This window comes from Thalassophryne amazonica, chromosome 11, assembly GCF_902500255.1.
Source record: "Thalassophryne amazonica chromosome 11, fThaAma1.1, whole genome shotgun sequence".
Taxonomy (NCBI): domain Eukaryota; kingdom Metazoa; phylum Chordata; class Actinopteri; order Batrachoidiformes; family Batrachoididae; genus Thalassophryne; species Thalassophryne amazonica.
In genome coordinates this window covers 117,098,619-117,122,608 of record NC_047113.1, presented here as the reverse complement: position 1 = coordinate 117,122,608, position 23,990 = coordinate 117,098,619, and the positions used below count along the sequence as shown (strand labels likewise).

The following is a 23,990-nucleotide window of genomic DNA, read 5'->3' as shown; positions in this document are numbered from 1 at the left end:
TATGAAAATCAGGTCGGTCATGGTTTTTCCGGCGCCCCCATTATGTACATGAAAGGTCTGGGTAACATATTTTCAAAATTATTCAAGTTCGTCACGCCTTTATTTAAACAAGGATACGCGCTTACCAAACCTCACCTAAAAAAATGCGGCCAAAAATATCGCGTCCGATGTGGTGAGCCGTGTGGTTGAAAGGGTGTCCCGTCCTCAGGAAGCCGGCATGCAGGAAGGATCTGGGATCATGGTAGTTTTCGCGACGCCCCAGGAAACGCCCTCCCGGGAAACGCATAGGCAGGGGTAAAAAATGAAGAGTCTCGAGCAAAACTGAGACAGTCCGACAGAACACCAAGAAGAGAAGACCGTCTCGTGATATTTTTTCTTAAGGATTTGCCTGTTACGATATAATTCACCCGAGTGCGCCATGAGCGAGCTAGACCTGTTTACCGTCCCAGCGACACAACTCTCGATAGAGGACAGTCAATATGTGGAAATAACTCTGATATCAGCGCTGACTGACAGCGGGCCAATCAAATTTTTTAGCCCCCACCTAGATTTAAATAACACGCTGATTCATCTCCGGGTGAAAATTACAAATGCTGACAGGAGTAATCTGGCTGCTGACGCCAGCGTGGGGCTAATAAATTACCCCCTGAACACAATTTTTTCACAGGTCGAGGTTAAGTTCGCAGTCCAGCACCACACATCCTTACAGGGCTATGAGTGAAACATTAGTGAACTTCTCAGCTGAATCACTCAAATCTCAGTTCACAGCAGGCCTTTTTTTCAAAGACACGGCAGGCGAGCTGGATTCAACCGTGACGGCTGATGATGGACCCAATGCAGGTTTGGTGAGCAGAGCGCACCTCACCACTCGGTTGAGAGAAATCCAGCTGCTTGGTCCGTTACACGCAGACATCTTTTTCTGCGAGAGGTCATTGTTAAATAATGTTGACCTTAGAGTTAAGCTGATTCGCGCAGCTGATGCTTTCAGCCTGATGTGTGCTGTGCTGATAACAGCACTTTTAAGTTAAACATCCTGGAAGCGTATCTTTTTGTTAAAAAAGTCTCAGTCTCCCCAGCAGTTCGTCTCGGCCACAATGCGGTGTTATTGAAAGGGAACGCCCTGTATCCGTTAACACGGATTAATGTGAAAACCTATGCTATCCCTCACAATTCCAGAATTTGCAATCAGGAAAATCTGTTTCTGGGGGTTATGCTGAAATACGTCGTCCTGGGTATGGTGAACCACAATGCTTTCAGCAGAAAAAGGGATTTATCCCTGTTTAACTTCTGAAACTATGATGTGGAATATCTGGCTCTAAGCCAACATGGGAGACAGGTGCCTTCTAAACCCTTCCAACCGTAATTTAACAACGGGATCTCTGTCAGAGTTTTATAATTTGTACACAGACACAGGGAGACATTTGAAGGATCTTCCTCTCTGTTGGGGGAGGTGATGGTCTAGTGGTTAAGGTGTTGGGTTTGAGTCCAGAAGATCATGCGTTCAAATCCCCACCTGACTGGAAAATCACTAATGGCCTTTGGGCAAGGCCTTTAATCCCCTAGTGCTCCCAGTGTGTAGTAGCGCCTTGTATGGCAGCACCCTGACATCGGGGTGAATGTGAGGCATTATTGTAAGGTGCTTTGAGTGTCTGATATAGATTGAAAAGCGCTATCTGTATAACCCGTGATGATTTCCCGCTGGGATACACCTTGTACGCCTTTAATCTGACTCTGGAGGAGGATACGGAGGCATTGTCAACAGTTTCTACTGGCAGTCTGAGACTGGAAATGCGTTTCAGAGTGGCAACCCCGCATACAATAACACAAGTGATCTACGTGTGCTACGACTCCATTCTGGAAATTAACTCCAAACGGCAAGTGTTGGTCGAGTTTTACTGAATCATGAACACCCTCGAGTTGGAGGCCGTGATGAGGCATTTAGCAGGAAACATTTTCAGAGGAGTGTGGGCCTGCGATGAATTAGATCGCATCAAAGTGAAACCGCCTGCTTTTTTCATAGTAAATACCCATCCGGCATTTACCGGGTGAACACTGGCTGGCAATCACTGTGGACAAAGACGGTGGAGCTACGTTTTTTGATTCCTTCGGATTTAGCCTGGACTTCAACATGTACCCCAAAGGTATCCTACAGTATTTGGAAAATCAACCCGGGATTACAAAGATTTTCTATCATAAGAGACAGCTACAACATGAAATGTCAGATGTGTGCGGGCAACACTGTGTCTTTTATTTATCTAAAAGAGCCTGCGGGCTGTCCTACAAAGATGTACTATCTTTATACACCCGCAACACTTAAGAACGACGATATGGTTTTTGAATTTGTGAAGGAATATCAGCATTGTACCAGAACGGGCTGTAAGAGCTCGTGTAACCAGTGTTCATGTTGTTTTCATGCGTTTGAAACCTGTTACAATTTACACTGATTGAAATTGTTGTAGACTGTTACTTTTGTTAAGATTTTTATTGTGGTGATAAACATGCTGTATAACAACAAATTATATATATTAAATAAATGATTAGTACAATAACAAGGTCTGCTTCTTTTATTTGAAAACTCTGATCTTCTTTCAGTGTCACTGGCTCTGACGCCTGTGTATCTCTGACCATGTTGCTGATCCGGTTAGCCTCAGAAAGCAGTGTTTATGTGGGAAATTCTTCCCAAATGATCGGCTTCACCTTTCTTTTCTTCTTGCTGGGGGATTTGGTTGCAAGCGGTGACTCATCCGACGATATACTTTGGCGTTTTTTAAATTTCTGCAGTTCTTTGCGGGCTGCAGGGTTTGAAATGCAGGTCACAGGAATATTATATTCATTCAAAACAGTAAGAAAATGGCCCCAGCCTGTTGGAGGGTTGGATTTTTTGAAGGAAGAGCTGAGATATTTCATGAGATTGATTGCATGGGAACCCTTAACCGCCTGCCCGTTATAAATAAATTCACCCGATGCGGTCCAAGTAGCATTACCTATGGAAATCTTCCTCATAATATACTCTGCGTTCTTACGGTCTCTCAAGGGCAGGTTCTCTATCACCTCCCTCATGGTACCCGTGAACTCCTCCTCTTTCGGTGTAATAACGGACTCCTTTTCAGAGGGTGTAACACGTGCCCGCTTTTCATTCTCCCCCTGCCTGATTAGCATTAAATAATGCTGCAGGAGAGCTTCGTATTTTTTAATTTTCTCATAAGGACTCTGTACATCCTCGGCTATAACAGCCCTCATTTTAAAATCCAAATCATTTTCAGCAGACTGTCTGATGTCTGCACCACAAGGATTCAACCGTTGCGTATTTAAGGTCATCAGTTCAAGTTGCTGCAGTGTTACCAGAAACATCTTCTGAGTCAATTTTGACGTCATTTATCCTCGTATAAGTTGAGTAATAATTGGCAGTGCAGCAACCAGTAGTGGCAACAAGAATCCTCCAGTCTGTACAAGACTCCTACGTTTACTCTTTAAGCTGGTCTTTTTAGCCGCCAAAAGCCGTAAAGCTTTTTGCAACAACTTTGTTTTTGACTTGTAGTTCCTAGGGTTTGTAAGAGTAGAATGGGAGGCAGAGCCTTCAGCTTTCAGGCTGTTCTGCTGGAGGTTTCTTCCTGTTAAAAGGGAGTTTTTCCTTCCCACTGTAGCCAAGTGCTTGCTCACAGGGGGTCGTTTTGACCGTTGGGGTTTTACATAATTATTGTATGGCCTTGCCTTACAATATAAAGCGCCTTGGGGCAACTGTTTGTTGTGATTTGGTGCTATATAAAAAAATTGATTGATTGATTGAAGTCACAGGTGCATGTTAGCATACTCTGTGATCCACATCCTGTTCGTGACACCAGATTGAAGCAGCAGGACCCTCGTGGCCGGGACGACGGTGGGGATCGAACCCACGCGGCTCGCACAAAAGACCGTTCCTCTACCAGGTCAGCCAAAGGGGAACTCCCCGTTAGCCAAGCTAGCGGGAACATCTTTTCAATTGGGACCCAGGACTTTCATCCCGCTACAGGTGGAAGAAAGTTTGTTTTAAAAACTTTCATACAGGCTGAGGCAATTGTAGTGCAACTGAAAGGGTCCACGCTTGTTTCGCTGACAAATTCCTCCATAAATTTAGTGCATGCTGCTGCAAGAATTCTAGTGTTATTATCGCAGTACATCATCGCCTCCGCTTTAAAATAAAAAACGGAGTTCTGTCTGGTTTTGTACCACGCATCAAATTCCCGTTTTTCTGTCTCATACATTTTTGCCACGCTATACGCAGTGGGATCAGGTTATGGACCGATATAATCCAAATTTTTTGCTGAGCTGAACAGGTGTGGAAAGTAACCTTTCTGCATACCCGCCTCCACTTTGATTCCCATAGCTTTCGGCATTTGAGCGAGGCGCATGGTTAAAAATGACAGCAAATCAATGTACTTCTGCCTGAACGCCCAGTCGGACATTTGCAGAAGTTTACTCCCTGTCATAATCAGTTCAGGAGAGATACCCTGACTGATTAAATATTGCAGAAGGAGATAACTGTCGAATCCTTTAGAATTGTGCGCTATGAAGATGTGATCCTCAAATTTCTTTGCTCTAAAATGTTTAAAAAATTCAGCAATGCAATCAGTCCCCCATGCGTTCCAGATGCAGCCAGTCATCATCTGGGTGCTGACGTAAAACGGGACGTGTTCTCCGACATCATTCATAAATGTTTCAAAGTCATAAAACACGCATTTATCAGAATAAGACTCTGCTGGTTTGATTGGTGTCATATAGCACAAGTGTGGCTCGTCTGTCTCCTCAAGCTTTTTACTGCATATCGGACATGACGAGAGCTTACAGACGTGAGGGCGGCTTTTTTTAGAGAAGGGTACATAATACTCTCTTCTGCATTTAAGACATATTTTCCTGCAGTCACACAGGCTTACAGATTTACCTGTGACAGGTCACAACCTCGGTTCTTTATGCCTGACATAGCATAGCTCAGACCGACAGTTCTTGTTACAATCAGCGCAGGAAATAGGGTGTTTATCATTGTCTCTACAGTCGGGGGTCTCGCATACACCACAGTGCCGTGAGCAGGAGTGTCCCTGCTGACACTCATATCTGGTAAAGCAAAAATCACAGAAATATTTCACCCCCAGGAACTGTTTCAGGTTTGTAATACCGTAATAATGGTTTTTGAAAAGAAATAGAAATGCTGTTTTTTCAGGGGAGCGATTAATCCGCGTTGTCTGGAATTTGGATAGCTTTCTTTCCCCGTCAGGTCTAAAAAACACCACAATTTTGCAACCGAGAGCCAATTCAAATTTTCCAAGGTGGTCAAACAACACGGATGTGCTCAACGATAATCCAACGTAACTTTATAACTCGTACGCCCTGCCGGTGGCTTCCTGGGTAGTGAGATGTCGGTTTAATAATTGGATGAGATTTATTGCAAAACATAGCTGATTATCAACATTACGCACGATGTTGAGACACCGGGCCTTTTTCACTATCAGTTCATCATCGAGAAGGCTGGTTATTTTACGCTTATAACCCCCACCAGTGGGATTATGTGCGACTTGAACAACCAATTCGAGCGAGCTGTCAGATAACACATTCACGTTTGATTGAACAAGGCGCTCAAGAAGATTTTGAAACCCAGTCAAATCACCATCGGCGTCACATGTCCTGATAAGAGCCCCCTGATTGTGGAGACTTTCACCTCTAATTTCTGCCTGTACAATGTCACCCTCCCTGGCATATGACAGCGCTCTTTCAACAGAGCTTTGAAAGGTGGTCATGACACCGTTGTAAAACTGCGCAAAGTCTGGGGGATCACCTGTTGCAGGAAAATTTAACATTTGCCGGATTTCCACGTTATTAAACCTGTTTCTGGTTGTTGTTATAACAATTTCTCCCTGCCCCGCTCATGACAGGTGCCCCTCCTGCACGATCCCTGCTCTGACGGTGTGATTCTAATTCACTGCGCAGAAGTGATGATGTTCCCAGTCTCTCAACTTCTCCGAAAACCGTGGTGATTGGAAGGGGGATTGGTGAGGAGGCTTCTGTTATTTCGCCGTCCAAGTCAGTTTCGACGGGCCAGGCTAAGCCGTTTAACACCTCAGTTAACTGTGTCAGACGTATTTGGTTTTGGAATTCGGCTGGGATATCGCGTTGGGATGATAACCCCGTTGGTGATTCGTAGGGAGGCGGACTCCGGACATTAAAAGTGTTGTTGATTTCACAAATTGTGGCTGTGAGATAAGGATTCAGTCCTGATTCGGATGAAGGAGGGTTTAAACCATTTAGCACTTCTGTTAACTGTGTCAGACGTATTTGGTTTTGGAATTCGGCTGGGATATCGCGTTGGGATGATAACCCCGTTGGTGATTCGTAGGGAGGCGGACTCCGGACATTAAAAGTGTTGTTGATTTCACAAATTGCGACTGTGAGATAAGGATTCAGTCCTGATTCGGGTGAAGGAGGGTTTAAACCATTTAGTGCTTCTCTTAAAGGGGTCAAATGTATACGGTTTTGGAATTCAGCCTGATTAATACGGTGCGGGGGTGTTCTCTCTGGTGACTCATGTAGGGGATCTCCAAGCTGACACGTATCATTGAAAGCATTATTTACTTCTGGAATTAAGGCGGTGAGATAAGGATTCAGTCCTGATTCAGGTGACCTATCTTGACTGTCCTCTGACACATTGAAAAACAATGAAAAATCAGTATCCCTCTGTATGTGAGTTAATACCAGTTCAGCTGTGGTAAATGTGCTAAACGAGGTCGACTAATTGAATGATGCAGGTCTGGATCTGGAGGTCGTGTGGGCGCTGGTCAGTAGGTCTCCTCCTTCTCCGGGAGCTGCTCGACGTCTCCTGGCTGAAATATACAGATTTTATGTGTTATGAATAAATTATCACTTAATTACATGTCATGTCTACAGAACACTTTTGCAAATACTCACAATAAACAATAAATATTATTGCTTACCGGCTCTGTTCAGGAACGTCGTTTGGGGTTGCTGAATCAGTACCGAAAAGTAAAATCATTATTAGGTATGATATAAAATAAAATAATTATTACACAAGTTCACTTTCATTAGAAAGAAAGTTTTTATGAATGGAGGGTAATTTTACCAAGCACCTTTTCTTCAGGCTTGAATTCTAAAAGTGAAGACGGAGAAAAAGAGAGAGAAAGAATTATATGCGCTCCTCAAACGATAAAAAATAAATACATAAATAAATAAACAATCTGAGATTTTGAGATTTCTAATGTCCGCGTAGATTTTTCTAAATACAGAGCAGATATACGATTTTATTTACACAACTCGCTTTTAAATAATCTGTAATAACATAAAATAATTATTAGGTGAGACTATATATATATATATATATATCTCATTTGTCATGCACAATATTTTTTTTCTGGTGTCATGTACAATGATAATAAATTCTATTCTATTCTATATTACACAGGTTGTAATAACGATTATAAACAAATTCATAACATATAAATAACAATTAGGTAAGACAAAAAACAAGATAATATTACACAGGCTGTAAAAATGAATTTAAAACCAATTTACAAAATATACTCACCGCAGACTCCACTCACGCTTGAAGCTTCAACTTCTACTCGGAAGAGATGATTATTAACATTTAGCGAGTTTTGACCCGCAAATATAACCAAACTTTGAAAATACCCATTTTAACGCGGACATGTGGAGATCTCTCAGAGCGACTGCTTCGACCCTGTTTTCCAGCTAAATGAAGATTATATATGTCCCTCACCCTCTTACAGGGAGCTAAAACATTTATTCACTCCAGACCGTTCAGAGCTGTAATCATCACACCCCGGTACTGTATGAATATCAAACAGTGCTACACAGATCTAAAACGTTTATTCACTCCAGACCGTTCAGAGCTGTAATCATCACACCCCGGTACTGTATGAATATCAAACAGTGCTACACGGATCTAAAACGTTTATTCACTCCAGACCGTTCAGAGCTGTAATCATCACACCCCGGTACTGTATGAATATCAAACAGTGCTACACGGATCTAAAACATTTATTCACTCCAGACCGTTCAGAGCTGTAATCATCACACCCCGGTACTGTATGAATATCAAACAGTGCTACACGGATCTAAAACGTTTATTCACTCCAGACCGTTCAGAGCTGTAATCATCACACCCCGGTACTGTATGAATATCAAACAGTGCTACACGGATCTAAAACGTTTATTCACTCCAGACCGTTCAGAGCTGTAATCATCACACCCCGGTACTGTATGAATATCAAACAGTGCTACACGGATCTAAAACGTTTATTCACTCCAGACCGTTCAGAGCTGTAATCATCACACCCCGGTACTGTATGAATATCAAACAGTGCTACACGGATCTAAAACGTTTATTCACTCCAGACCGTTCAGAGCTGTAATCATCACACCCCGGTACTGTATGAATATCAAACAGTGCTACACGGATCTAAAACATTTATTCACTCCAGACCGTTCAGAGCTGTAATCATCACACCCCGGTACTGTATGAATATCAAACAGTGCTACACGGATCTAAAACATTTATTCACTCCAGACCGTTCAGAGCTGTAATCATCACACCCCGGTACTGTATGAATATCAAACAGTGCTACACGGATCTAAAACGTTTATTCACTCCAGACCGTTCAGAGCTGTAATCATCACACCCCGGTACTGTATGAATATCAAACAGTGCTACACGGATCTAAAACGTTTATTCACTCCAGACCGTTCAGAGCTGTAATCATCACACCCCGGTACTGTATGAATATCAAACAGTGCTACACGGATCTAAAACATTTATTCACTCCAGACCGTTCAGAGCTGTAATCATCACACCCCGGTACTGTATGAATATCAAACAGTGCTACACGGATCTAAAACGTTTATTCACTCCAGACCGTTCAGAGCTGTAATCATCACACCCCGGTACTGTATGAATATCAAACAGTGCTACACGGATCTAAAACGTTTATTCACTCCAGACCGTTCAGAGCTGTAATCATCACACCCCGGTACTGTATGAATATCAAACAGTGCTACACGGATCTAAAACGTTTATTCACTCCAGACCGTTCAGAGCTGTAATCATCACACCCCGGTACTGTATGAATATCAAACAGTGCTACACGGATCTAAAACGTTTATTCACTCCAGACCGTTCAGAGCTGTAATCATCACACCCCGGTACTGTATGAATATCAAACAGTGCTACACGGATCTAAAACATTTATTCACTCCAGACCGTTCAGAGCTGTAATCATCACACCCCGGTACTGTATGAATATCAAACAGTGCTACACGGATCTAAAACATTTATTCACTCCAGACCGTTCAGAGCTGTAATCATCACACCCCGGTACTGTATGAATATCAAACAGTGCTACACGGATCTAAACATTTATTCACTCCAGACCGTTCAGAGCTGTAATCATCACACCCCGGTACTGTATGAATATCAAACAGTGCTACACGGATCTAAAACGTTTATTCACTCCAGACCGTTCAGAGCTGTAATCATCACACCCCGGTACTGTATGAATATCAAACAGTGCTACACGGATCTAAAACGTTTATTCACTCCAGACCGTTCAGAGCTGTAATCATCACACCCCGGTACTGTATGAATATCAAACAGTGCTACACGGATCTAAAACGTTTATTCACTCCAGACCGTTCAGAGCTGTAATCATCACACCCCGGTACTGTATGAATATCAAACAGTGCTACACGGATCTAAAACGTTTATTCACTCCAGACCGTTCAGAGCTGTAATCATCACACCCCGGTACTGTATGAATATCAAACAGTGCTACACGGATCTAAAACGTTTATTCACTCCAGACCGTTCAGAGCTGTAATCATCACACCCCGGTACTGTATGAATATCAAACAGTGCTACACGGATCTAAAACGTTTATTCACTCCAGACCGTTCAGAGCTGTAATCATCACACCCCGGTACTGTATGCATGTGACACCCTCAGATCAAATTATTCATTCCAGACGGTTTTTTCACTTATTCAAAGGTCAGTTTATACAGAGAGCTGGCATGGTAACATGTAAAAACTCAGGGTTGCTTTATACACTTCGAATATATACCCCAGACAGCCTCCTGACTCAAAATTCACTACCCCAGCCAGGTGGTCGAGCGGCAGAGGCGGTTTTACACGATTTATTGTATAATTTTACCTAATATTTAGGTAAGCGCCTAATATTTACTGGAGTTTCGGCTATGCAGCGCGAAGTTAAAACACGTCGGGCCATTGCGGTTTGAAAAGTAAGATATTCCACCTCACCACCACCTTTAAAAGGAGACACGTGCGCGTGCACACATCACCTGCAATGAGCGTTTCTGTCAGAACCGTTTTTTTAAAGGGTTAATCCCACAGGGCTCCCAGACTAAACAATTGTTTAAAGAATTAAATAATTACATTTTATGAAGAATTAAATAATTACATTTTATCAATCTTTATTTTATATATAATATTATAGTGTCAGAGACTCATGGAAGGGGTGAACCCCAGTCGATGCAAATTAGGGTTTTCATCCAAACCTATTTTCATGGAAGGAAGTCAGCATTTGGGGAGGGGTGAACCCCAGTCGATACAAATTGGGCAGACATGCCCATACATGCACAGACTAGCATTCAATGCAAATTAGGCTGATATGACACCTGTGTGTGAACTAATTATGGATGGGTGGGACTCTGGAGGCGGGCTCACACTGATTGGCTGTGACGTTATAGGGGTGGGATTAGGGGAGGGGTTAGGAGTGGGCTCACGCTGATTGGCTGTGACACGTCATGGGGCGGGATTAGGGGAGGGGTTAGGGGCGGGGCCAAGTGACATAATCGATTCTGATTGGCTGTGACACATCATGGGGAAGGGGTTAGGGGCGGGGCTTAGTGACAGTCAATTCTGATTGGCTGTGACATCATCCATCAAACGTTTGACAGGAGGTGGGGTAGTACTGTCTCTGACGGCAGGTTGATTCGCTGCCCAAAACCTTGGTTCCTGCTCCCGTCTGGTCCCGTGCACTTTTAATCCTATACCGCCCCAATCAGGTGATAAATAGCAAAGTTGACTCCCATCCCGTGGGAATCCCACAGGAATCCCGTGACCCATGGGATTCTCGAAAAAATGTCAGCCTCTAGTTCACATTCAGAGCATTAGTAGTCTCCACCGGGTTTACACTGACAAAACAAATAAGGCGAGTTATTTACAACCCCAATTCCAATGAAATTGGTCAAATGTAAATAAAAACAGAATACAATGATTTGCAAAACCTCTTCAACCTATATTCAATTGAGTACACCACAAAGACAAGATATTTAATGTTCAAACTGATAAACTTTATTGTTTTTGTGCAAATATTTCCTCATTTTGAAATGGATGCCTGCAACACATTTCAAAAAAGTTGGGACGGGCAACAAAAGGCTGAGAAAGTTGATGAATGCTCAAAGAATGCCTAATTGGAAACAGGTGAGTGTCATGATTGGGTATAAAAGGAGCATCCCCAAAAGACTCAGCTGTTCACAAGCAAAGATGGGCGAGAATCACCACTTTGTGAACAACTGAATGAAAAAATAGTTCACTCGCCTGGCATAAATGTTTTATTAACAGCTCTCCCTGCATCCCACAATCAAGTTTTATGTCTCTTCTTTTCAGGACAACCTGTGCTTTCAGAATATATATGTTTTTGTTGCGTTTTATAAGTGTAATAAAGGTTTACAATCAAAAATAGGCAAGGAAAAAATAAAGCAAAAAATAATTTTACACACAAATTTATTCAAAACACACAGCAAACTATAATAAACAACTGTTTTGACACTTTATAAAGGTAATTTGAGGTCTTGTGTGAAAGACTGTACAACAAAAAGGTTCAAACAATAAACACAAATGCACATTTTGAACAATATATACAAAATGGTCTATGCGTTTTGTTGTCCATTGATATGGTATACAGTGCTTTACGCTGAGAAAGCAACAGAGTTATCCAGTAACATTCACATGCAAACTAGTGGAGCAATCCTGATAGTTACACACTCTTTGTTTGAACACGTGAGATTGTCATCAGAGGCTCTCCATCTGCTCTGTCTGCTTTCACTGATCGCTGTGCGTAATGGCACAGGGAACAATGGATGTACTCACTGGAAATGAGTATTCATATGGGTCCAACTAGTAACATATCACTCCTGAAAACGATCTTTGGCTTTTCACGTGAGGTAAATCTGCCCTATGATTGGATTTTGGAAAACCATGTGATGGTGAACCAATTCCGATTGGACACTCACGTTGCATACGAGGTCTGTTAGAAAAGTATCGGTTCTGTTTATTTTTTGCAAAAACCATATGGATTTGAATCACGTGTGATTGCATCAGCCAAGCTTGAACCTTCGTGCGCATGCATGAGTTTTTTCCACGCCTGTCGGTTGCGTCATTCGCCTGTGAGCAGGCTTTGTGTGAGCAGTGGTCCACCCCTCTTGTCGGATTTTTATTGCGAATAAATGTCTGAATGATTTGGAGCTTTGCTGCATCAAATTTTTCCAGAAACTGTGAGAGACCTCCAGGTGGACACCGTTCGGAAAATTCAGATGGCTTTCAGCTATGATTTTATGGGGATTACACAGATTAAGGAGTGCTCCAGCCAGTTTAAAGACCACCCACAGCGTCTGAGAGCACGGCGCACTCTGAACGCCAATCGACAGGCTGAAACCCCGCTGAAACAACCAGATCATTTCCAACGTGAAGGCTTCGTTGATCCAGGACGTCGTCTGACTTCCACAAAAAAAAGGCAGGAGGCATGGACATCAGCACTTTTTTGGCACATTCCACTGTTACAGGGGTTTTTTCATGGAAAGAGGAGCGGAGGGATGCGCCACTGTGCCGCTCGTGTTGCGGCACAAAACCACCTCCGTGTTGGTCTCACAGGACGGCTTTCAGATAGCTCAGACGGCTTTCGATGGCTTTTCAGTCATGTGACTATCCGAGAAATTGCGCATGAGCTGGACATGCCCCAACATGTCCTGTGAGGCTTCATCACGGCGTTGCTTTGCGCCATGCGGAAACGTCCCGATGCGCGGAATTCCTCCGCACATCTGTCTCAATGTGCCGAAAAAGCGCTGATGTCCACGTCTTCTGCAATTTCTGTGCTAGTCAGACGACGTCCTGGATCAACACAATGTCCAGTTTAGAAATGAACGGCACATTCCACTGTTACAGGAGTTTTTGTCATGGAAAGAGGAGCGGAGGAATTCTGCACGTCGCGGCGGAGCCGCATGGCACAAAGCAATGTCGTGATGAAGCCTTACAGGACATGTTCGGGTATGTCCACCTCATGCACAATTTCTCTGATAGTCACACGACTGAAAAGCCACCAAAAGCCATCTGAGTCATCTGAAAGCCGTCCTGTGAGACCAACATGGAGGTGGTTTTGTGCCGCGCCATGAGCAGCACGGTGGCGCATCCCTCCGCTTCTTTTTCCATGAAAAAAACTCCTGTAACAGTGGAATGTGCTGAAAAAGTGCTGATGTCCACGCCTTCTGCCTTTTTTTGTGGAAGTCAGACGACGTCCCAGATCAACAAAGCCTTCACGTTGGAAATGATCTAGTTGTTTCAGCGGGGTTTCAGCCTGTTGATCGGCGCTCGGAGTGCGCCACGCTCTCAGGTGCTGTGGGCGGTCTTTAAACCGGCTGGAGCACTCCTTAATCTGTGTAATCCCCATAAAATCGTCGCTGAAAGCCATCTGAATTTTCTGAATGGTGTCCACCTGGAGGTCTCTCACAGTTTCTGGAAAAACTTGATGCAGCAAAGCTCCAAATCGTTCAGACATTTATTCGCAATACAAATCCGATGAGAGGGGTGGACCACTGCTCACACAAAGCCTGCTCACAGGCGAATGACGCAACCGACAGGCGTGAAAAAACTCACGCATGCGCACGAAGGTTCAAGCTTGGTTGATGCAATCACACGTGATTCAAATCCATATGGTCTTTGCAAAAAATAAAAAGGTCCGATACTTTTCTAACAGACCTCGTAAGTCATCACACAGCTTCTATGTGGAGTACAAAGATGGCTGGCTTGAAAGTCCACGGAGTTTACTTTTCAGCAAAAAAGAGTAAGTTTCTATCTCATATCATTAAGAACAATGTTTCTCAACATTCAATTGCAAGGAATTTAGGGATTCCATCATCTACAGTCCATAATATAATCAGAAGATTCAGAGAATCTGGAGAACTTTCTAAACGTAAGCAGCAAGGCTGAAAACCAACATTGAATGCCCGTGACCTTTGATTCCTCACCCCTCACTGCATTAAAAACCAACATCATGGTGTAAAGTATCTTAAAAACTCACACAGCAGTAAACACACGGAGTCCGCCATTGTTTATGTTTGTGTCACGTCTAAAACGATGTCACTGCAGTTTGCTCTACTGACCCCGCCCACGTTGAAGAGGTACTATTTGCAGTAGAAAAGGACGCGCCTGGAACCAAACCGAGTAGAGCTGAGTAGAGTAGAGCCGAGTAGTGCTGGAGCTTTGTAGTAGAAAAGCGCCTTTAGTGTCCTCAGTTCCCAAATTCTTATTGAGTGTTATTTGAAGGAAAGGCGATGTAACACAGTGGTAAACATACCACTGTCCCAGCTTTTTTGAAATGTGCTGCAGGCATCCTGTTATGGTTTGGACTAGAGTAGAACAGAGAACCCAAGTTCTCGGAGCAGAAACAAGAGTGGAGTGAATCAGAAAACAGGTTTATTGACAGTGGAATGTGCGTGGAGGATGTGGATGAGTTGGCAGCCTTACAGAGTGGAGACATGGCCCACACAGCGGTGGAAACAGGGAACCACAGTCCGGATGGCATTGAAACCAGATCAAGGAGTGGGTAATGCAATCTGGGAGCCAGGTGGCTGCCTGCAAGGTGCCGACATGTAATCTGAAGAGAACACACAGGTGAGTGGTTTGCTGAGCACACGAACCCAGTACGGTTCCAGAAGCAAATCAAGTTCCCAATCTGATCTATGAAAAACAGTCAGTATCTTAACAGAATCCCAAACATTGGAAAGAGCTGAAGGCTAGAAACAGACAGACAAAAATGATAAGCTTGGTAGCTCAGAGATAGCTGCAGATAAAATAGCAGCATGCAAGCTAATGAGCATGGGAGCTCGGAAAAATACTTGTGTAGGAATGCACAAACTCTGAGGAGACAGAGAGGCCAGATACCATAGAAGATACACTGAGTTTATGGCGACGATGAAGTGAAGACCCAGGGTTTATATGCAGAGACTGATGAGATGAGTGGCAGGTGTGTCAATCAGCTTGAGGCGCGCCACCTGTGCAGAGGAGAGAGAGACAGAAGTAGCAGCAGCAGGAACAGGCGGCTGCCTGTTCCAGAACAGTACCCCCCCCCCCCCCCCCAATGGGAGCCCCCTGGCGACCTACCAGGGTGGTCATGATGGTCCCGGTAGAAGTCCCAGATGAGGGAAGGGTGCAGGATGAGGCCCTGCTTGACCCAGGAGCATTCTTCAGGACCATAGCCCTCCCAGTCCACCAGATACTGGAAACCCCGGCCCTGACGACAAATGTCCAACATATTCCTTATGGTCCAGGCTGGATGACCGCCCATGATCCAGGCAAGAGGAGGCAGAGGAGCCGGAAGGCATAAAGGGCTGGTGTGCACCGGCTTCAATCAGGAAACATGAAAGACCGGGTGGATCCGCAAAGAATGGTGTAGCCAGAGCCGGACGGTGGAAGGATTGACCACCCAGTCAACAACAAATAGCTCAATATATCTGGGAGCCAACTTGGGAGAGTCCATCTGAAGAGGGACGTCCTATGAAGACAGCCACACCTCCTGCCTGGGCTGGTAGTCGGGGCGAGGGTCCGGTGCCTGTCAGCATGGTTCTGAGTCCGGATCTTGGTCCGCAGCAGGGCAGAATGGTGGTCTTCCACAGGTGACGGTACCTCTTGAGGTGGAGTTGAACTGATGGAACAGTGATTTCAGCTTCCTGGGAAGGAAACAGAGGAGGTTGGTAGCCTAGGGAGGCTTCAAAAGGGGAGAGTCTGGTGGCTGAGGAAACTTGAGAGTAGTGTTCATATTCCACCCAGGGGAGATGGTGACTCCAGTCCGTGAGGTGTGAGGCTGAGACACATCTGTAATTGGATTTCAGGTCCTGGTTCACCCGTTCTGCCTGTCCATTGGTCTGTGGATGAAACCCAGATGATAGGCTGACCAAGGGTCGAGAGTAGAAGAGAAATTTTGCCACACTTGTGAAGTGAACTGGGGCTGTCGGTCAGATACAATGTCAATCAATCAATCAATTTTTTTTTTAATATAGCGCCAAATCACAACAAACAGTTGCCCCAAGGCGCTTTATATTGCAAGGCAAGGCCATACAATAATTATGTAATTATTATGTCCTGGGGGATGCTATGCAGCAAGACCACATGGAGGACCAGGAGGTCGGCGGTCTCCTGGGCTGATGGAAGCTTTGGCAGTGGCACAAAGTGGGCTGCCTTGGAAAACCAATCCACGACTGTGAGGACGACTGTGTTACCCTGGGATGGAGGAAGTCCCATAACAAAGTCCAGACCTATGTGTGACCACGGATGGCCGGGCTGCTATAGTCGCTCCCGACTATAGCAGCCCGGCGGGAGGCTGGTGAGACGTCTTGCCCCTGGTGCAGATGGAACAGGCGGTCAGTCCATACAATGGACGGTGGTCAGTCCATACAATGAATGGAACAGTGGCCCCCTCCAGCCAATGTCTCCGCTCTGCAAGCGCCTCCTTAACCGCCAGGAGTTCCCGGTTACCCACGTCATCGTTCCTCTCAGCAGGGAAGAGGTGCCGAGAGAAGAAAGCGCACGGGTGGATCCGGTTGTCACTCTCTGATCTCTGGGACAGGACTGCGCCTATCCCAGAGTCAGAGGCGTCCACTTCCACTATGAGCTGGCGATCGGGGTCCAGCTGAGTGAGGATGGGAGCCTTGGCAAACCGATTCTTAAGGAGGGTGAATGCTGAGTTGGACTGAGGGGTCCACTGAAAAGTTGTCTTGGTGGAAGTGAGGGTGGTGAGAGGGGCTGTAACCTGACTGAAATCACAGATGAATCGTCGGTAGAAGTTGGCAAATCCTAAAACTTGCTGTAACTGTTTAACTGAAGATGGGACTGGCCAGTCTGTAATGGCCTTGACCTTGGGTGGGGGGGGGGTCGGGTTTGACTTGGTTATGCGAGATGATGAAGCCCAAGAACGCAACTGTGTCGAAATGGAACCCACATTTCTCGGCTTTGACAAACAGGCGGTTCTCCCGTAACCGCTGGAGATGTTTGGTGTGGGTCTGGGGAGAAGATCAAAATATTATCTAGATAAACAAACACAAAACGGTTGAGGAAGTCGCGCAGCATGTCATTCACTAACACCTGGAAGGTTGCAGGTGTGTTGGTCAGGCCCTTCGGCCTGACCAGGTACTCAAAGTGCTCCAACGGCGTATTGAAGGCCGTTTTCCACTCATCCCCTTCCCAAACACACATCAGGTGGTAGGCATTACACAGGTCCAACTTGGAAAATATGGTCGCCCCATGCAAAGAACTAAATGCCGAATCTAGGAGGAGAGGGTAACGATTGCGGACCATAATGGTGTTAAGTCCGCGAAAATAAAAGCAGGGGTGAAGGGTACCATCCTTCTTACCAAAAAAAAAAGAAACCTGTCCGAAGGGGAGATGAAGAAGGCCAGATCAACGCAGCAGCAAAGGAGTCCCAGATATAGGTTTCCATTGACATGTGTTCCAGGCAGGAGAGATTGTATAGGCTAGCCGAAGGTAGCGGGGCGCCCGGAAGCAAGTCAATGGCGCAGTCATAAGGACGGTGAGGAGGCAGTGAGAGTGCGTGATCTTTGCTGAAGACCTCGCCAAGATGGTGATACTCAAGGGAACTAAAGACAAATCAGGAGGTGAATGGACCTCCTCCTTGACAGCAACACTGGGAGGAACTGTGGAACTGAGGCACTCCTTGAGACAGGCTTCACTCCACTGATTGATGACCCCAGTCACCCAATCGATACTGGGATTGTGTTTGGAAACCCAAGGGTGGCCTAAAACCACAGGAGATGAAGAAGGAATAACAAAAAACTGTTTCTCTGTGATTACCCGACACCACTAACGTGACTGGTTTAGTACAGTGAGTGATGGCTGGGAGGGCTGTGCCATCTAAAGCGTGCAAGGACAGTGGGGAAGGAAGTGGTTCCAGGGGTATGTTAGCCTTGAAAGCTAACGCTAAAGCGATAAAATTCCCTTCGGCTCCTGTATCAATCAGAGCTGGGGCTGAAAAATTTCATCACCAGAAATTGTAGTTGCCGGGATTTGAGTGCGACTGGATCCCACACCCGTGAATCTGGCTTGGCACACCTGCAGCCCGGATCCTACAGGTGAGTCTTGGCTTTTGACTGAATGGGGCAAGTGCTGAGGATATGCCCCTTAGCACTGCAAAATAGACACTCCCCGGCCGCCAGTCTCCATTGTCATTCTTGGGGGGACAATTTGGCCCTGCCAAGCTGCATAGGCTCACCAGCAGGGGGAGCTGGAGTGTCGGAGAGCGATTCAGTAGAGCTTGGTAGGGACAGCCCCGATGCATACCGTGGGGCGAGTGGAAACTACCTGGTCAACCTGACGGCCTTTGTCCCGATGGCGCTCCCTCAACCGGTTGTCCAGACATATAACTAAAGAAATAAGGGAATCCAGGTCAGCCTGTTCATCCCGGACCAGCAGCTCATCTTTCAGTGCATTGTTTAAACCATTAATATAAATGCTTCGCAGCGCCGAGAAGTTCCAGTCGGCCTCCACAGCGAGAATGCGGAAGTTGAGCAAAAATTCCGCTCCTGTTTCAGCGTCAATAGACGCTGAGAGACGGAATATTTCCATGTGGGATGGTCAAATATTAAATGTAATTCTTTGGAAAATGAGGAGAACGAGTGGATAAGAGGAGAATTGTTGCTCCAGAGCGCAGTAGCCCATGACTGAACCTCCCCCCGGAGTAAATTGACAATGTACACGATCTTACTTTCATCAGAACCATAATGACTGGGGAACACTGCATCAGGAATGAGGTACAAGTGTCTACGCAACCAGAGAATGGTTCTGGATGGCATATAAATGGTTCGGGAGCCGCTGCAACTGCCGCAGCGAGAAAGGATGCTGTGATTAACTGAGAAGAAGCAGAGGGAAGTGGGGCTGGGGTATGTGTGAATGACAGCTGACTGAGTTGTGTGGAAAGATCTTTGAGCCGAGTGTCAGAGTGTTTAACCTGATTGGTTAGGGAGCTCACGTGATCCGCAATGGAATCCACAGCATGCTGGAGTTTACCGAGGTACTCCCCCTGAATGGTAAGCACCTGCTGCATCCGGTCTGCCCCTGCTGGGTCCATGACTTGGCCAGAAACTCCTGTTATGGTTTGGACTGGAGTGGAACGGAGAACCCAAGTGCTGGGAGCAGAAACGAGAGTGGAGTGAATCAGAAAACAGGTTTATTGACAATGGAATGTGCGTGGACAATGATGAAGTGAAGATCCGGGGTTTATATGCAGAGACTGATGAGATGAGTGGCAGGTGTGTCGATCAGCTTGAGGCGTGCCACCTGTGCAGAGAAGAGACAGACAGAAGCAGCAGCAGGAACAGGAACAGGCAGCCCACAACACATCCATTTCAAAATGAGCAAATATTTGCATAAAAACAACAAAGTCTATCAGTTTGAACATTAAATATCTTGTCTTTGTGGTGTATTCAATTGAATATAGGTTGAAGAGGATTTGCAAATCATTGAGGTCGGTTTTTATTTACATTTTACACAACGTCCCAACTTCATTGGAGTTGGGGTTGTAAATGTCAGGATCATTATGTGTCCACCACCACATATTGGAAAAAATGAGAATGGGACGGGATCGGAGTGAAAATCTACCCTGTGTGACCCTCTAATGTGAAGTAAGTTTAACATCTACTACCAAACAGATGACTGATCCATGAAATACTGAAAAATAACGACATATTTGTTTAATTCATCGCGGTTGCACACAAGGATGAAAAAGGTTTACACACTGCACACAGTCTGGGTGAGTAAAAGTCCTACCACATATGTGATTCATCCACCAATAAAACCAGCTGATTCTCATGAACTCAACTCTTCAGGCAGGTTGAAGAGCTCATAGGTGGAATCACATTTTAGGTTCATGGGTAGAAGCAGCAGCACTTTTACTCAATGAAGGCAGAGTTTTCCATCTCTGGGTGGGATGGACCAGCTTGCCAGTCGTCATGGATACGTGATGTCACGCTTCAGAATCCTATTCCTGAGGGAGGCTGTGAAAACATCATGATTCTAGATGGGGGTAGTAGCTGTAGTATTTTGCTAACAATTAAGAAGTATCCAGTGGGGCAGGCCGGTATCAGATGAAATCAGACATCCCGTCATTTGGACGAACCAGCCAGTCAGTAGTTGTGCGTAGCACCACGAGGCCTTGTGTGAAATACATTATGTTGGTTGATGAGCATGACATGTCCTACTTTTACAGAGTGTCATATACGTGCCGTGAAAATGAGTGATGGTGTTGGACAAGATCAGCCAAAGAACAGAAGAGACACAGACTGAAAACTACATAAAGAAACAAAAGAAGTTGTGAGTACAGTGGCGTTCTGCCCCACCCTACTGCCACCTACGGGAAGAAGAAAGGAATTATCTTCATGGGAAGAAGATGAGACAGGAAAGAGGCCTAAATGGAGTGAGGGGTGACACTTCAATTTATCAATTATATTCATCCCTTTCCACATCGTCTTTCAGTATGCAAACTTGTCCCTTCTGATTCTCTCTCTCTCTCACACACACACACACACACACACACACACACACACACACACACACACACACACACACACACACACACACACACACACACACACACACACACACACACACACACACTGTAATAGAATGTAGCAGCTGTGTAAAATGTCAGGCTGGCCTTTTGTCAGAAAACCAATCCAAATGTTACCCTTTTTCTCCTTCATCAGAAAGAAAAGAGAAAGAGAACAACAGAGGAAAGATCTACACAAATTTAGGGATAAGAGCTAAAAAATATCTATGGGGATGTTATCACTTAACTGAGGGAAATGACAGGCATCCTGAAGCCAACAAAATCAGGACAACTGAAAAGAGCTAAACAGAACCTTCAGGTGCGATCAGTCCAATCGATCGCACACAACAAATTCATTCAGTTTGTTTTATTTATAGAGCACCAAATCACAACATAGCTGCCTCATGGCGCTTCACACGGGTAATGGTGCGTTTACTCATATAGGCAGCACGCGTTATGAATGTCGTATTTGCGTCATTCTTGACACATTCCTACATTCCTGACATTCTTAATGTGACTTACGAGGTCTATTAGAAAAGTATCCGACCTTATTATTTTTTTCAAAAACCATATGTTTTTGAATCACGTGTGATTACATCAGACGTGATTGAACCCTCGTGGGCATGCAAGAGTTTTTTCACGCCTGTCGGTTACGTCATTCGCCTGTGGGCAGTCTTTGAGTGAGGAGTCGCCCACCCTCTCGTCGATTTTTTCATTGTTTAGGAATGGCTCAGAGACTGCTGCTTTGTTTGATCAAAATTTTTTCAAAACTGTAAGGCACAACTGAGTGGACACCATTCGATAAATTCAGCTGGTTTTCGGTAAAAATTTTAACGGCTGATGAGAGATTTTGGTCTGGTAGTGTCGCTTTAAGGACGGCCCACGGTGCCTGACGGCGATCTGCGCTTCGAGGTGGCAGCGTCTCACCATTTCAAGTTGAAAACTTCCACATTTCAGGCTCTGTTGACCCAGTAAGTCGTCAGAGAACAGAGAACTTTCAGAAGAAGTCGGCATGAGGAGTTTATTCGGACATTCCATTGTTAACGGACATTTTGTAATGAAAGAACATGCGGGCAGAGTCGCATGTCGGGCCGGACCCGACCGCAGGGGGTCGCGACAGGAAAAACACCTCCGTTGGAAATCTTAACGGGCAAGTTGGAACATGCCCAAGCTGTTAAACAATTTCTCAGTTACTCACTTGTTGAAAACCATCAAAAGCCACCTGAATTTTACAAATGGTTTTCAACACGGAGGTGTTTTTCCTGTCGCGGCGCACACAGATTCGAATTTGCGCACACGTCTTTCATTAAAAAATGTCCTTAAACAGTGGAATGTCCGCATAAAGTCCTCATGCCGGCCTCTTCTGAATCTTCTCTGTTCTCTCACGACGTCCTGGGTGAATTAAGCCTTAAATTAGGATGTTTTCAGCTCGAAACAGGCCGACGACGGCACCTGGAAGCGCTGCGCGACATCCCGCTCCGTGGGAAGTCCTTACACCGACAGAAACACCCCATAATCTCTCATCAGCCATTAAACTTTTCACCGAAAACCAGCTTAATTTCTCGAATAGTGTCCACTCAGATATTCCTCACAGGTCCAGAAAAAATTTTTGATAAAGCAATGCGCACTGTCTCGAGCAGCGTGTGAAACAAAGGAATTCAGCCGAGAGGGCGGGACCACATCTCACTCAAGGCCTGCCCACAGGGAAATGACGTCACCGACGCGTGAAAAAACTCACGCATGCGCACGAGGGTTCAAGCATGATTGGTGTAATCGCATGTCATTCAAATCCATACAGTTAAAAAAAAATAAAAGTGTCGGTTTCTTATCTATTAGACCTCGTAGTGCATCTGAATAGGTTTCTTAATAGTGCGTGTTGGTGCGTGATATTTGTGATTTTAGTGGAGCTGTCAAAAAATCTTCCATGAATGTCACGCCTCGAATGTCACGCCTCATGACATGCTTCATTTTGCCTCATTTTGTGGAGGTCGCAACTGAGCGTGTTGATCCGTCTTGATTAGTGTTGATCCTTAATAACACTACGACAGTGTTAATAAGACTAATGACAGTCTTCTTCTCTGATGTGTGCACAATAAAACCCTGCTGCACTGCATTCAGTTTCATTGCTGCAGTAATGCTGAAGGAGGACAGTGACACCAAGTCAGCTAAAAGTCTCATTCCAGTGCTCCTCAGCGCACTCCTGCAGGTGTTCACCCTGCTGCTGCTGCGTCTGATGTTTGGGAAAACGCACGAGACGAGAGCCGCGTGGAGCCACACATCTGGCTCTCTCCATTTCTTTACAAACAGAGGAAACAGAAGAGCAACAATAACAAAGAACTGAGTACATCTTGGTCGGTGATCACTGACAACTAGAACTGAGCTTCACTAACAAACCCAGAATTTAGATGTAGTGATGCTGAGACCTGATCTGTTGCAAATAACATGAATTAAAAAAGAGAGGAAGCTTAGTTCCAGAGGACACCGGTATGCTAGCCATATGAGAAAGAGAACCGACATCTTTAGTCTGGACCTGAATGTCTCTACAAAATCTGACTGACTAGATGATCATTGAACTAAGGCGAGTGTATGTGTGTTTATTTTGGGGGGGCGTGGTTTTATTGTAGGCTGAGTGATCATGTTCAGTTGTCACTGAGTTTAAGCTGTCCACAGGACTGAATGATCATGTTTTGAAAGTGAGACTAAGATATCAGGCAGTCTGGCTCCAAGTTCAGTTTTAGTTGAGTTGAGAATCTGATGTGTCGCTGTGATGATAAATAAGCATTTTGTCCCAGTAAACAAGGAAACAAGACTGTAAACTTAATACAAGTGATCTGAAACCACTGACGCAAGAGACACAATGTCAAGATTTGAGATGGCAATACCATGAGCAAGGACAAAATCCAGGGTTTTTCCCACTAATGTGTGTCGAACCCTGAATGCATTGCTGGAATCCTAGTATATCCATAACATCCATGAATGATTTGCAGAGGGGGTCAGAAGGCTTATTTATATGAATGCTGAAGTCACCATCAATCAGAATGTCATGTGCACAGGTTGCCAGATTAGAGATAAACTCACCAAAGTCAT

General features: G+C 45.0%; 1 long non-coding RNA gene across 1 annotated transcript; it reads right to left on the bottom strand.

Moving 5' to 3' along the window:
- Positions 1-1,523: 1,523 nt before the first annotated feature.
- Positions 1,524-15,111, bottom strand: LOC117520625. The gene is made up of 3 exons (XR_004563709.1): positions 15,101-15,111; positions 13,112-13,113; positions 1,524-1,673 (listed from the first exon to the last, which is right to left on the bottom strand). It is a non-coding gene; the product is annotated as an uncharacterized LOC117520625 (long non-coding RNA).
- Positions 15,112-23,990: the final 8,879 nt, after the last annotated feature.